The 13,066-nt window shown below is 38.6% G+C and overlaps 1 protein-coding gene across 2 annotated transcripts in view; it reads right to left on the bottom strand.

Moving 5' to 3' along the window:
- foxp4 (forkhead box P4) overlaps positions 1-12,654 on the bottom strand; it is a 112,769-nt gene extending 100,115 nt beyond the window's left edge. The window contains exon 1 of one of the 2 annotated variants that reach the window (XM_079482786.1): positions 12,120-12,654. The gene's annotated coding sequence lies outside the window, so the exon portion shown is untranslated. The remainder of the gene's footprint in view (positions 1-12,119) is intronic. The other variant, XM_079482785.1, reaches the window with a different exon arrangement.
- Between the last annotated feature and the right edge of the window lie 412 nt (positions 12,655-13,066).

Raw genomic sequence — 13,066 nt, 5'->3', positions numbered from 1 at the left:
TTTTAAAGCACCACTCAAATGTTTTGTCAATATTGTCTACTTGCGCGTAGCCAAGTGCTCGGTGAAAAACAAATGCTGCTCTGATGAGATTTCTCTATTATTAGAGATTAAAGCTTTCAATATAGTATGCACAATAAATTGTTATTCATTAAACTTAGAAATGAAACTTACATTTGGAAATTACTGAAAGTTGTATTCAACTATTTAGAAATCACTGAGAATTAAGTATGACAACATGAGGGTATTGATTTTTTGTGAATGCACGGCTCGTGCCAGGAGAAATCTAAGCAAGCCACTTTAAGCTTGGAGCCAAATACGCAAAAAGAAACTGAAATCACAGTTGATCAACTACCTCAAAATACTCATTTAAGAAACGCACTACGCAAGCCTTTCTATTTTTGCAAACGGTTTAAGAATCTGTAAAAAGTGAAATCGCATGAGAGAAACTCATCAGTTACAATGAATTGGAAAACTTCCTATGACTTTCTCAATTTTCACGTACCTTCACAGGCTCAGAATGAATAGCCCTTAAGAAAAAAGTTCATGCCATTAATTCACATAATCTACAGAGGCGAAGAAAGGCTTAAGAAATCTCAGGAGTAATTTCTGCTTTAAATGTAAATGACTCCGATTACATTTAACACTTCCCTTTTCTCAAGCCCCCCCCCAGCACTTCCACCCAATATCCGTTCAATATGGTTTCCTGAAAGACTCCATTCACAGCGTTCAGTGTTCTCAAACTCCAACTTCTCATTTGAACGCAGATCTAATGTAAGAGGAGTAAAAAACCTGAGCACTGAAATTGAGAGGTAGACACACAAAAAACGAAATAAGCGTAATAATTAGATGTACAGATATTATAATATCTTTACAAGGATGCATTGAAAATGCTGCTCTACAACATTTGGCCTAATTGCCAGAATTACCATATTAACCAGTTACCATTTGAGTAAGTTGATTAAAAAATTGATTATTCGTCAATTTCTTTTAGGACTTTCTTAATCAAAATCTAACATCCTTGAAAAATTAATTTGAAGCCCCTCTTATCAGTTAATTAAATCTGGTTGGAAGTCATTTTTCTGTGAAGCGTGATTAGACAGCGCTCTGTTCTCTTCTGTTCAGGCCGCATGACGTTAGAAAACTTTTCAATGTCTCATCAAACATTCAGAAATAAGAAGAATAGAATTTCTTTGAAGGCCTGTCTCTTTTTTCCCCTTTTTTTAAAACCTATGCCTTTCTGATAAATTATGCTTTACCCAAAAGATCTCTCACTCTCATTAACAGATTCTCATTACCAGGCAGAATACAAGGAAAAAGAGAAAGAAAAAAGAAGTGTGTGTGTGTGTGTGTGTGTGTGTCAGAAAAAGAGACTACCATTGTAGGATGGAAGACTGTATGAAATTATTTCCTCATATAATCCTACAAAGTATGTGAGAATCGGCATGTGTGTGTATGTTTGAGGTGTCTCTGAAAACGGCCCCGCTGTCTCGGCTCGAGTTGAACCTTCGGCTAAATTAAATAAAGATGACAAAACAAAGATATGAATGTGCTTTTCAGTACTAAAAAAAGGGCTCAAAATCTTTTTAAAAAGCTCACACGACTCTCCCCTGAAAAAGATATCAAACAGAAATACAAAAGCACTCAGCTGAAAAAAAACGGACAGGAAAAAAGCAGGTCTTTTTTATGACCCTTTTAGGTTTTCTAAGCAACAGTGAGGAATCCTGCATTCCACAGACAGAGGATCTAAGGGGGCCAATAAGTCATACTTGACAAAGTAAAGCTTAACGCATATTTCATTACAATAAAATACACTGTAATATCAATATCTTTGGAGCGTCTCTGTGGACAAAGTTGTCAGGAAGATAAGACGGTGCATGTCAGAGTCGAGGGAAAGGAGGCTTCAGCGGAGAGGCGCGCCGCTCTGAAAGTCAGCCAAACACATGCCGCGCTAAAACGATTTCGCCAGACAACCTTGGGATGATGTGCTTAGAACGACACATTAATATGCCTAGATAAAACAGGTGATGAGACACTAATTCTATTTTTTATTGGAAGAGTCACATATATTTCCTTTAAAATTTCCTCTCTTTTTCCCTCTTTGCATTTTTCATCACTAAAACAGGGTGGTCAACTAATCAGAGCATTTATCAAATTCCACGCATTTCTGAATTTATTTTGGGGGTTTCAATAACACGAAGTTCAAAGCACCGTAAAGTTTCAGATCTCCATAAAACTGACCACACGCAAAACTTTGTTTGAGCTAACAAGTCTTACTGACACTGGAGGTCTGCCTGGCTGCCCTTTTTTCCCCGGCTAAGGTCTGTTCATCCCTATCCACTCCCTCAGGTGTGAGTGAGGCCATGGGCTTTGCTTCCTAGAGGGAATGGGTCAATTAGCCTGATTAGGTGTTTATTGAATGATTGGGGAATGATGATTAGTCCACTGAGGGGTTCGGCTTACCGTCAGTCAATCAAAGACCCGCTCTGGTTTCTAATGTAGCCACCAAGTGGGGTTTTCCCACTCTTCTCTATCATAGACAAGCTTTCCTCTCTCCCTTCTCTCCCTATTCTGCCTCCAGTGCACATTTTGAAAGCAACACCTATCTGAAAATTGGTTTCATACATAATTAACCTGGCGGACAGTAATGAGCGTGGAAGGAGGAAGTTTAAAAAATAAAGGGATTTACATTTAGATTTCAGTGAAACGTAACACGAGCCAAGAAGGTCTTTAAAGAACATAATGCAGTTTGTAGTCGTCTTTAAGGTATTTTTTAGTGGTGGTGGGGAACGTAGGGGGTTAGGATGGGAACAATCCATGACTGTGTTTTTTAAATTAACCATGGCAAGCTGGTGTGCAGAAAATGATTCCTAATGATGGATATTAACAGTGGGAAACCGCAGAGGTCCACGCTCGCAGACGCCTATAGCACTCAGGAGATCTGTTGCAGGATTTCTGGAAACTTCTTTCCAGTTTTACCAACCTCCATCATAAAGCCTTAAAAAGGAACTGACTTGTTAGAGACGTTGAGGTCACTCAATTGACCAACTATCCTTATTCTCACATTTACCTAAACCCCAAAACTGGCTGTGCATTGCAAAATTTCTGACACACATTTATAATTGCTTTACAATTTTACAAAGCAAAAATATATAAAGATTACACTTTATATATATATATATTTGTACATGTGTGTGTTAACAGGTTTTTCTCGGCGTGTGTATGCTATACTATTCTAATCTATTCTTCTATCGCTTGTTTTGTTGAGAGCGGAGTCCTTTAGAGCGAATCATAAAAATTCTGTTAGTCCTTGAAGAAATATATGTGTTTTATCAATTACCAACTCATTGTAAATACTTCAAAAGAAATCTGTGGGTGATGCGAAATGAAGATGTGAGATATGTTAAAGGAGAATAAGCCTGCCTAGACAGCGGTCATGATGCTCTGTTTCTTCCAATCAAAAGATTTCTGAAACATTTCGCTCCAATTGTTCTTCTACCTATGAGAACCAAATTAGTTTTCTATAAAACGAACAGCAATTACGGCAACCAAATACTTAACAAAAGATCACACGAGAAAAAGTCCTTCTACGCAACCTATTCAAAACACCAGCGAGAGCAAGCTGAATTGTCTGAATGTAATAAAATGCAGCGTGCAAACTCTTAAAAAAAATTAATCACGTATTAATACAAGGCATACGTTTACATCTGAGGCTTCGGGTCTTTCATCTGCTCAACATTTTATCTGACCAAATTCACTGTGATTGAAAAGAAATGATGTAAAGATTAGGTATGCTAGTTTCAAAATTAAACACACAATCACAACACCTTTCTGCCCAGTGTTATCTGCAAGTTTTATCATTCAGATTCCTTTAATAAAATCTGGTCACAGGTCATGTCAGGAAAGGTAATTCAAATTGAAAGTGAAAAATTACCATAGAATGCCATGCCAACCCAATATCACGGTAACCTCATTTCCACCAATAAAAATACATGTGGGGAAGAGAAACATGAATTTGGCCATCATTCCTCTGTTAATTAAAGTATTCGGTCCCCTTTCATCATAAGTTCAAGGATGCCAGGAGACTAATTAATTTGGAAAGGTAAGATTGTGTCTCTGCACAAATGCCTTCCAACACACAGATTTAGGAAAACTGGAATAGTGCTGGGCGGTTTACCGATCCATACCAAATACCGGTGTGTATTTTTGTTATGACGCATTACAGGTGTACTTCGCTTAAACAGCGTGTGGAACGCGGCGCAGCGTGACACTGTTTTAGTAGAGTCCCTTTTCACTGTTTCACTTTGATCGGCCATTCACACAGATTTCGTCTTTCTATGCCGCTGCACTCCTGTATCATAATTTTTCGATATAAACATGCGCTAAACCGAGGCGTTTGGCGTGCGTATCGCAATGCAAGACATATTCCGTTTGCGGCGCAATGGCAGTGCGCAACGCGTGGCTGAACACAAGATGACAGATGTAGCAATTGCAAGTTCGCATTAAGTTATATTAAATACACTCACGAGCAAACATCCTCAAAAAGCATGTGTGTGGTATGTTTTCCCCACATACAGTACCTTCTCTTTAATTTAAGCATATAACATGATTTGTTTCTATTTTAACCGTTTCTCTGTATGCTATGATGTGAAATAAGGGTCAGTAAAGGAAGGAGGATTGACACTGTGATGCGATCGCTTTCCTCTCACATATCTAATTAAAGCCTTTGTATTATGATAAAAAAATATGATTTCAGGAAGAACCATGAAAAGACAGAAAGGTAGGAAAGAAAGTAATCGAGATGTTGCCCTGGTGTCCTTTTGGTGATCAAGGAGACTGAGCTGTAGGAACTGAGGCAGTGTTTGCCTTTTTACTGTGTGTGGGTGGGATTTGACAAAAGGCCTATCAAAAAAGCAACAGACAAGGACATTTAACTAAATACACGTTTTATTATTTAAACGGGATGTGCAACGGTGTTTCATGCATTCTGACTTCTTTACAATATTAAACGTTCTCATGCTTGAACTGGTCAAAAAACGAGATAGACGTATGACGTAGTATACAACATTTCTTAGTCCCTTATTGGGTAATTCTCCTGGAAAAGCACACCCACGGCAAGGCGTAAGAAATAGCCCGCCCACGCGTCAACCAACGAGCGATAGGAAGACCCGCTTACCATCAAGATTGGCTGTGCTGCGTCAAGATTTGCTGCAGTGTGTTTGTTACTGCATTTTAATGATGTATGTTACAGTACAGCTGTTTCTGTCTTTTATAAATATGATCAAACTAAAGACTCTTCTTTAGTTTGAAGTGATATCATCTTTTTCATTATATCACTTATTCTGCACCTATGGTACTGACTCTGCTATAGAATACGACATGTAAAATATATGCTAAATAAATATAACACATACATATATCTGTTTATTCTCTTAATCTGCACTAAAAACAGACCAATGAGATTTTATCTCTCTGGCAAAATAGCAGATAGTATCATATGTTGCATATAACACATCCATGAAAATATATGCAACATTGAAACACAACTTCCTGTTTTGCAATAAAATAAAAAACACATTTTGTGAGAACTAGAACTTAAATGAGTGCCTGCTAAATCCATTTGACAACACAATTCGATTAATTTATTTATTTTCTGTTCACTCTCACTGACCACAGCTTTATAATCCCAGTGCCACAAACAGAAGAAAACACAAGGGACGGAATTAAAAAGTGTTTGTGTGAAAGAAAACAGCACAAAACTTATTCACTCCTGTGGAAAAGTCCTGTACAGGAATGGTAATCCTAGGTTTAAAGGTTGGGTTATTTCCCAGGGAAGAGAGGATACGGATGTAGAATCCCCATTACAGGTGTAACCTGACTGGCAGTGACCGCGAGGGCAGATTTCATACTGGTACAGAGCTCCATCGTGCCCTCAGCGTACTGACAAGAAAAGCTTAACCGGTATGAAGTCTGACCGGGAGCCTAACCCATGCTCCCCTCCTTCCCTCTGTGCTCCCTCTGTTAGGACTGAGGAAAATACTCTCCCTGACTTCTCCCTCTAGGGCTTCAATGAATGGAGAGTGAGGGGTTGTCTGTCTGTGTGTGTGTGTGTGTGTGTGTGTGTGTGTGTGTGTGGAGGGGGGTTATTACACAATTATTCAGATAACAGCTGGGGATAATATAGTGGCAGATGTCTCATGGTCAACAATGCTCACAGACCACAGCCGGAGAGCAAAAGGCAACTCTAACCAACGGTTACCGATGTTCATCACTCACTATAAACTATCAAACAAAAAATGTGCCTTTTAGTTTTTTTCTTCCAGAAAACCCTACTAAATAAACATATTTGTCATATTGTGAAGGTCTTTCTGAGCTCTGACATTTAATTATGAACTAGTACACTGCACAATACAGTACAATTCGCACATAAGTTACAGCTACACTTTATACATAATTATTAAAAATATATCCTGAGACTAAAAGCTAATTACTAAATAAAATTGATAAACGTAAAATCGTGCAGACGCTTAAAGAAGTTTTCTGTGGTGCGTTCTTGCATTTGGCATGTGAAGGGGACGCGCACGTGCTGAGCGCCGCGTCCCTCGCATCCAGACACTTCACCATAAGAGCAGAAAAAAAGGCGAGAAAAGTCCTTTAGTATTTTATTAACATTTTTGTTTTATATACACGAAGAATCTGCAGGAGGAGTGGAAGGGGCTGTAAACTCGCCTCAATCAAACACATGGGCGAACCTGATTGAGTTTTACACACGGCTGAATGATAATTCTGTCAGAAGATGTATCTTCTTCGTCCGTTTCAAATGCAAATAACGTAAGTAGGCATCCCCTTGTTACCCATTACTAATACCATAAAAGAAACCAACACTTCTCCATTCCGCTGCTACTTTACGGATTAGCGAATGAAAATTAGATACATTTATATGGTTATTACTTATATGGTCACACAGTGGGGAGGGGGGATTTATCCGCGTACAGTGCAGTGGCAGAATCTCCGTCAGGAACGAACCGCTCGCACCTTCATCAGCTGGGGGTGGATTAGAGTCTAAACCCGGACTAAGGTTTACCGCGGCCGGCAACACTGACAGGAATTCTTCCCGCCGTTCCCGCTAAACAAAGCGAAGAGAGGAATACAACATCAGCAGAGATTTTCTTCTCTTCGCTGTGGACAATGCCTTGCCAGACGTTTTTGTAATCGCCATCGCTGTTTAGAGAGCTTAGAAAGAGCGAGTTCCGCGCGCGGGATTTGACCGAAGACAGAAGCGTCTTGAAGGAACAAACTTTATTAAGACGCGTTCACACGAGCTGTCACCTCGACGTCGCGTCTCGTCCTTCGTGACAGAGTTTTAAAGTGCCCAAAGTTTGTCCCCATCTTTCCCAAAGCGCTTTACTTGACGCGCCGTTCTCTGACGGACATGATGGCCTGTCAAGAGTTTCACCGCGCGTTTAAAATATACAGCGAGTCGCGTTATGAAGACCTTCGTGAAGGGGGGAAGGAGAGGGAACGGCGTGATGGCTCGAGATGGGAGACGGAGGGGTTGAGAGAAAATCCATAACACAAATACAGCTGTCAGCTGGAATGCAAAGTTAGCAGAAGCAGCTTCGGTGGCTGAAGGGAGCGAGTTTACGGCTTCAGGTGACATCCGCGCTCATGCTAAGCCTGAATCAAGTCACTCGGTGCTCTGAGAGAAGAAAATTTAGTGAGTGCACAAGAGGCCAGTTTTGTCTTTGTCTAACTTTCTCTTTACCTCTCTGACTCTCTTTAGCAGGCATCACAGTGTGACGGCACATATAGGCTTGCACAAAGAAGTCCACTTTCCACGAGCATCTGCGGCTCTGAGTACCAATAATCTCTCCTGAGGTGCTCGGCTAATGGATATAGAGAAGTAATGATCAACGTCTCGCACTCAAGTACTGTCATTTCCGTTCAGTGAACACCCTGCTTTTCCCTCTATACCACATTTCCCCAGCTCATCGGAAATGGGCCATTCCTCTCCCTAAGCAAACGTTAGGGTCATTCTTTAAGACAGTCATCACCTCATAACAGCCTGGCACTCTCTCGAAACACTGTGTGAAGCCTCCCAGCACAGGAAAATTTGTGCGCGAAACAAAATAGCAAAAAGGTACCAGTGAGAAAAAAAACTGCGCTTTAGACTTCAAAGGTCGCATTTGAAACAAATGTGTGATAAATACCAGCAAGAAAAGAAATGTCCAGTTATATTTAACATCCTAAAACAAAGACGGCACACAGCTTCTGGTCTCCCTCGAAGTTGAATGGTTAATGCTTTTCCTGTACAATCCTATAGCTTATATAATCAGATCAACATTGTCATCTGGAAAACATCCCTCTTTTCCAACCAACCTCTTCTCTCCTCTTTTTATTTTGATTTACAGATGGGCAAGATGCTGAACTTAGTTGAAATTGCTTTAGTGTAGACGAGCTCAGGAAAGAAATGACACCACTCTCTGACTCGTAATAAAAACAGCCCTCACGGTCTAAAAACGTGCATAATTTATTATTCACACACAGAAGAAATGCTCAGCCTCGCCGTTACACCAAATAACATCTTCAATTAAAACCACATGTTTAATCACCAGTCATTCTGCCCGCTGGTCAATGCTGGAGTCAATGCGTAGTTGCGTACTAGCAAACGAGCGTAAAAATTCCAACCTGACCTTTCACTTCAGGTCAACAAAAATACAAAAGAGAGAACGTAGCCATGACATATTTCACACGAACACGTTTCAGAGAGCAGGACCTGAGTACCAGAGTGGCAAATCTAATACACGAGGGCAAAAGTATGATTGACAAAAAATAATAATCATTTAGAGATGAATATGTGTTCCTCTTCAAAATGCTTTGGTTAGAAAAATGCACTCATGTAAAAGCTAACATTATTTTTGGAGCGGTACAAGAGCTTAATGGTGAAAATGCCATCTGAGGGTTGGAGGGACAGTGCTTCACAAGAACCAGAGTGTTTCATGATAAAATCACTCATAATATTGAAAACTTAAATTTACCTCCATATCACTTGACTCGGGCTCATCTCAGTTTAACACAAGCATGCAAACACGCATACAGACTAAATGCTTTTTGCACAGCACACAGATATATGTGCATTAACAAAACAATTAGGGATTTTACTTTACAATCCAAAAATGTTCTTAAAATATGCATCAAATAGCAACATGTTTTAACATAATATTCACACTGACATTTATGTCAGTCACAAACAAGCATGCAAATAAACACATCTGATCCTACATACCCAGACAAATACCCACAGTGGCCTGATTACCAACCTGTCATGCAACACACACATTTATCAATGTAATAAATTTGGGAAAACTCAAAAAGTGACGTTTGCATTTGTATAAGCATTGAAAAAGGCATGAAATGCACTTACTGTCTCTTAAAACAATTGCTTCATCAACGATCACTTGTGTTTAATCAGAATGCCTTTTGTGTCTGCTGTTAGGAAGAGTGCTAAAACTATCGACAGTGGTGTAGCTGTCGCTGCTTACAGCTGCTGCATAGACGGCCATGCAAATAACTGTAAATGATCCTCTTTACAGCCGTTTTCATACCCTCCAAAAAAGAAATGCCTTTCTTCTCGTCATGAAGTTTGACTTCATAAATTATCACTGTTAGAACACATAACATCATCCAGCCTCTCTATTCATCTGACATATAAGCAGATCAAATTAAATTGTACTCATCACTTTATGCACATGTTCACCAGCATTTACAAATGTAACATTTCAATTACCAGGCACTCACAAGAGACAATATTTTCAGGGAACACACACTACAGGAACAAACAAACCGAGTTATCTGTCAGTCACAATGTGACAGTAAAATAGATTATGAACTAATGTTTATATTAGCTCAAGAAAATAATTTTAAAATAAATTAGAAATGGTTTTATTAATGTTAATTTTATTCAAAGCTGATGTTTGCCTTGATTGAAAATAAAGTGTGCTTAAATGCAGTTAGAAATACTGAGTCTAATTCAAATATGTCAGAAATTTGTATTCAAAATTTCATAAACACATTTTAAAAATCGTGAAATCATGTAGCAAAAATGTGCAAAATATTATAGGACTCCTTCTAATAAAATTTAGTTTTGTGGATTAATAGCAAGTTTGCATTGTGTTGTTAAATACCAACAGTGAATTAAAACAATTTACCTATACTTTCTACAAGAAGAATGCATGTGACACAGTGTGCATGCAAACTAAATTAAACTAATTGTGTCAAAAGCACAATTTTCCATTAATCAATTCTTAATAACACCAAAGTTACACACACTGTCATATGGTGATGATGTATATTTTTAAGGAGGACAATGTGGCGGGTGCGCCATTCTTCACACGTCTATATACTAGAGTGAAGTGGAGATTTATTCGTACAAACCAAGTATTGAGAGAGTGCGAATAGTCTTCTCGGTTCGTCACAGCCTTGAGATGTATTTCCTTTTGCAAAATCACTAAGCATGCACTGGCAATGAAAAAATGAATGCTGTTGCTGTTGCTGCTGTTGAACTTAGTTGGTTTTGTTTTAGCCAGGCTGCTCCGAGTGTTTGAGAGTGAAACAAAGGGCGCTGATTTGCTCACTTAAGTTAAACACAACTGTGGGACTTCGGTTTGAAAGAAATAGGCTTAAAATTTTAAGAAACGAGTTGCATGTTTTATGTAGAGTTTGATCATGTATGCAAAATGAATCTCTAATAAACACATAAAATAAGTTTTGCAAAACTGAAGTTAATCTATAGTCTGTTCGTGCATGCACATCGAGGCGAAAACTCGTCAATTCATTTTATCTTCGTTGAAATCATTACGTTGCCGTGTTGGAAACAATACGATATTTGACAATATTTTTTTTGGTACATTTACAAATGAATAACAACTTTTTCTTCCACGTTTATAACATGATTTTACATCCATCAAATTTTACTAACATGCATATATACCTTTGCGTTAATTGCTGCTAAGGGATCTACATTATGATTGCTAGTTACTTTTTAATGCAGGCCTATTGTATTATAATTGTTCCAGTGTAACAAAACTTGTTCAAACGAGTAGACCAAAATTGTCACGATAACTTCACCACGTTTTTTTTCTCTCACCTTCTGCTTATTTTGATGTTTGTTTTAAATTAACATGTCATTTAATAAAGCGCAAAGGTTAAGCTATGGGTAGTTTGGAGAAGAGAACAACACACGATTATTAGTTCGAGGCCTTAAATGAAGAAAAATACTTGTGATTTAAAGCAGCCAGCTTAGAGTAGCCTGAACGATAAGATAATTTTGATTGACATTTCATAGCCTATATATACATAGTGTGTATATATATATATATATATATATATATAAACTTTAATTGTTTACATAAATGACGGGTCACGCGGATTTTCGGATTTCCACATTTTTAAGGTGGAGTTTTAATGGTATTTTCAAATGTAACCAGATACATCTGCACGACTTTACTGAAATGTATCTTTGATTACGAGGAAAGAGCAAACTGAACTTATCTGTCATAAACTATTTTCTTAGTATTTTGTTGAAGTTGTTGTTCGCCGTTTGTGTGCATGTGGATCTTCTGAACTCCTGGCTGGATGAATTGATGGAGCGGACACAATAAACGAGGCCGTGCGCATTTAAGTCACTAAACTACTGTTCGTTCTTCGTTATATCACCGCCTCAACATATAGGCTATAAATATATATATACACATATATATATTTCTTTTTTAAGTGTTTAAAGAAACGAACAGTTCTGTCATCGGTGACTACATCTCATGCAGGCTACAGGCAACTTTTCCTTATCGCAGAGAAAAATAAAGCGTTCGTCTACGCATATAGGCAAAAGTAAACTAAAAGTTTCAACATCTAACTCACTGCACACTCGGGTCTTTGCTTTTAAAAAACAGCGTATTTGTGTCATTCCGTTGTTTGTGAGATTTCTTTTTTGTTGCTTTCAAGTGTGTATAATAACTTACGCATTCACGAATCAAATCTTTTCCATCCTAAAGACAAAACCACACTTGATCATGCGTGGAACAAAGAAGGATAGAAAGAGAAAAGGTAAAAAAGTGCAAATCAACCTGTTAGGATATACTGAAGAACTGTACTTTCACTCTACGGGCTGGACCATGTGGATCTTTCGCTTCCAGCTTTGGTGAAATGTCCCAGCGATCCCAAAAACCGTGAGAAGAGCAACGCAAAAGAGAAAAAAAATCCTCTTCTATGAGTGATATCTTCGGACCATTACTTTCAACGACAACTGTCTTTATTAGTCTTCCTTTCCCTTTTTTATTGGCTTCCTCTCTCAAACTGATCACTCAGTTGGGTGATAAGTGGAAACAATAATCGTGCACTAGCTCAAAGGCTGCATGGTCACAGCGCTCCTGAAAGTTCATGAAGAAAAAGCACGCCGCTTCTAATGTCTCCTCGTGGCTTCAAATCGTCTTCCTTCCTCTGTTATTCACAACGTGAGTTTTCCTAAAGTCCCAATAATGCTTCTTGCTGGAGTTTTTGGCATCTCGTCTGTTCCTCGCTCATTCGCAGAGAAATCAGTGTTGAATTACTCGGCTTGTGTCTTGTGTTGGCGATGTGTTAGGGGACAATTTAGTCTACCGTAATGCGTCTAAAACAGGTGCGCTTGCACATCCTCTGCTCTGACGCTTGTTGTAGCGCAATAACAAAACCCGCGCGCTCCATGTGCTGATCTCTTCACCTCCGCGCGCATCGCGGCTTTACTTTGGCCATTGTGGCAGACGACGAGCAACAGATGTTAGTCAAAGGACAGACACACCATGGGAACCGTTACCTACTCCACATCTATTCTTCGGGAACTAACAAGTCTGTTCTTGCTGTTTGTATGCAAGCTTTTATCGTTATTTGCGGTTTGTTCAGTGAAACTTAATGAAAATGTTATAAACGTATATGTCAATAAAAGCATTATTATTTGTATTTATATTATGATTATGTAGTTCTTTTGTTTAATTATAAACATTTATTGTAGATGTATATAGTTAATGCACATTTATAT

This window comes from Barbatula barbatula (assembly GCF_947034865.1).
Source record: "Barbatula barbatula genome assembly, chromosome: 20".
NCBI classification, from domain to species: domain Eukaryota; kingdom Metazoa; phylum Chordata; class Actinopteri; order Cypriniformes; family Nemacheilidae; genus Barbatula; species Barbatula barbatula.
This window is presented reverse-complemented; position numbering and strand designations above follow the sequence as displayed.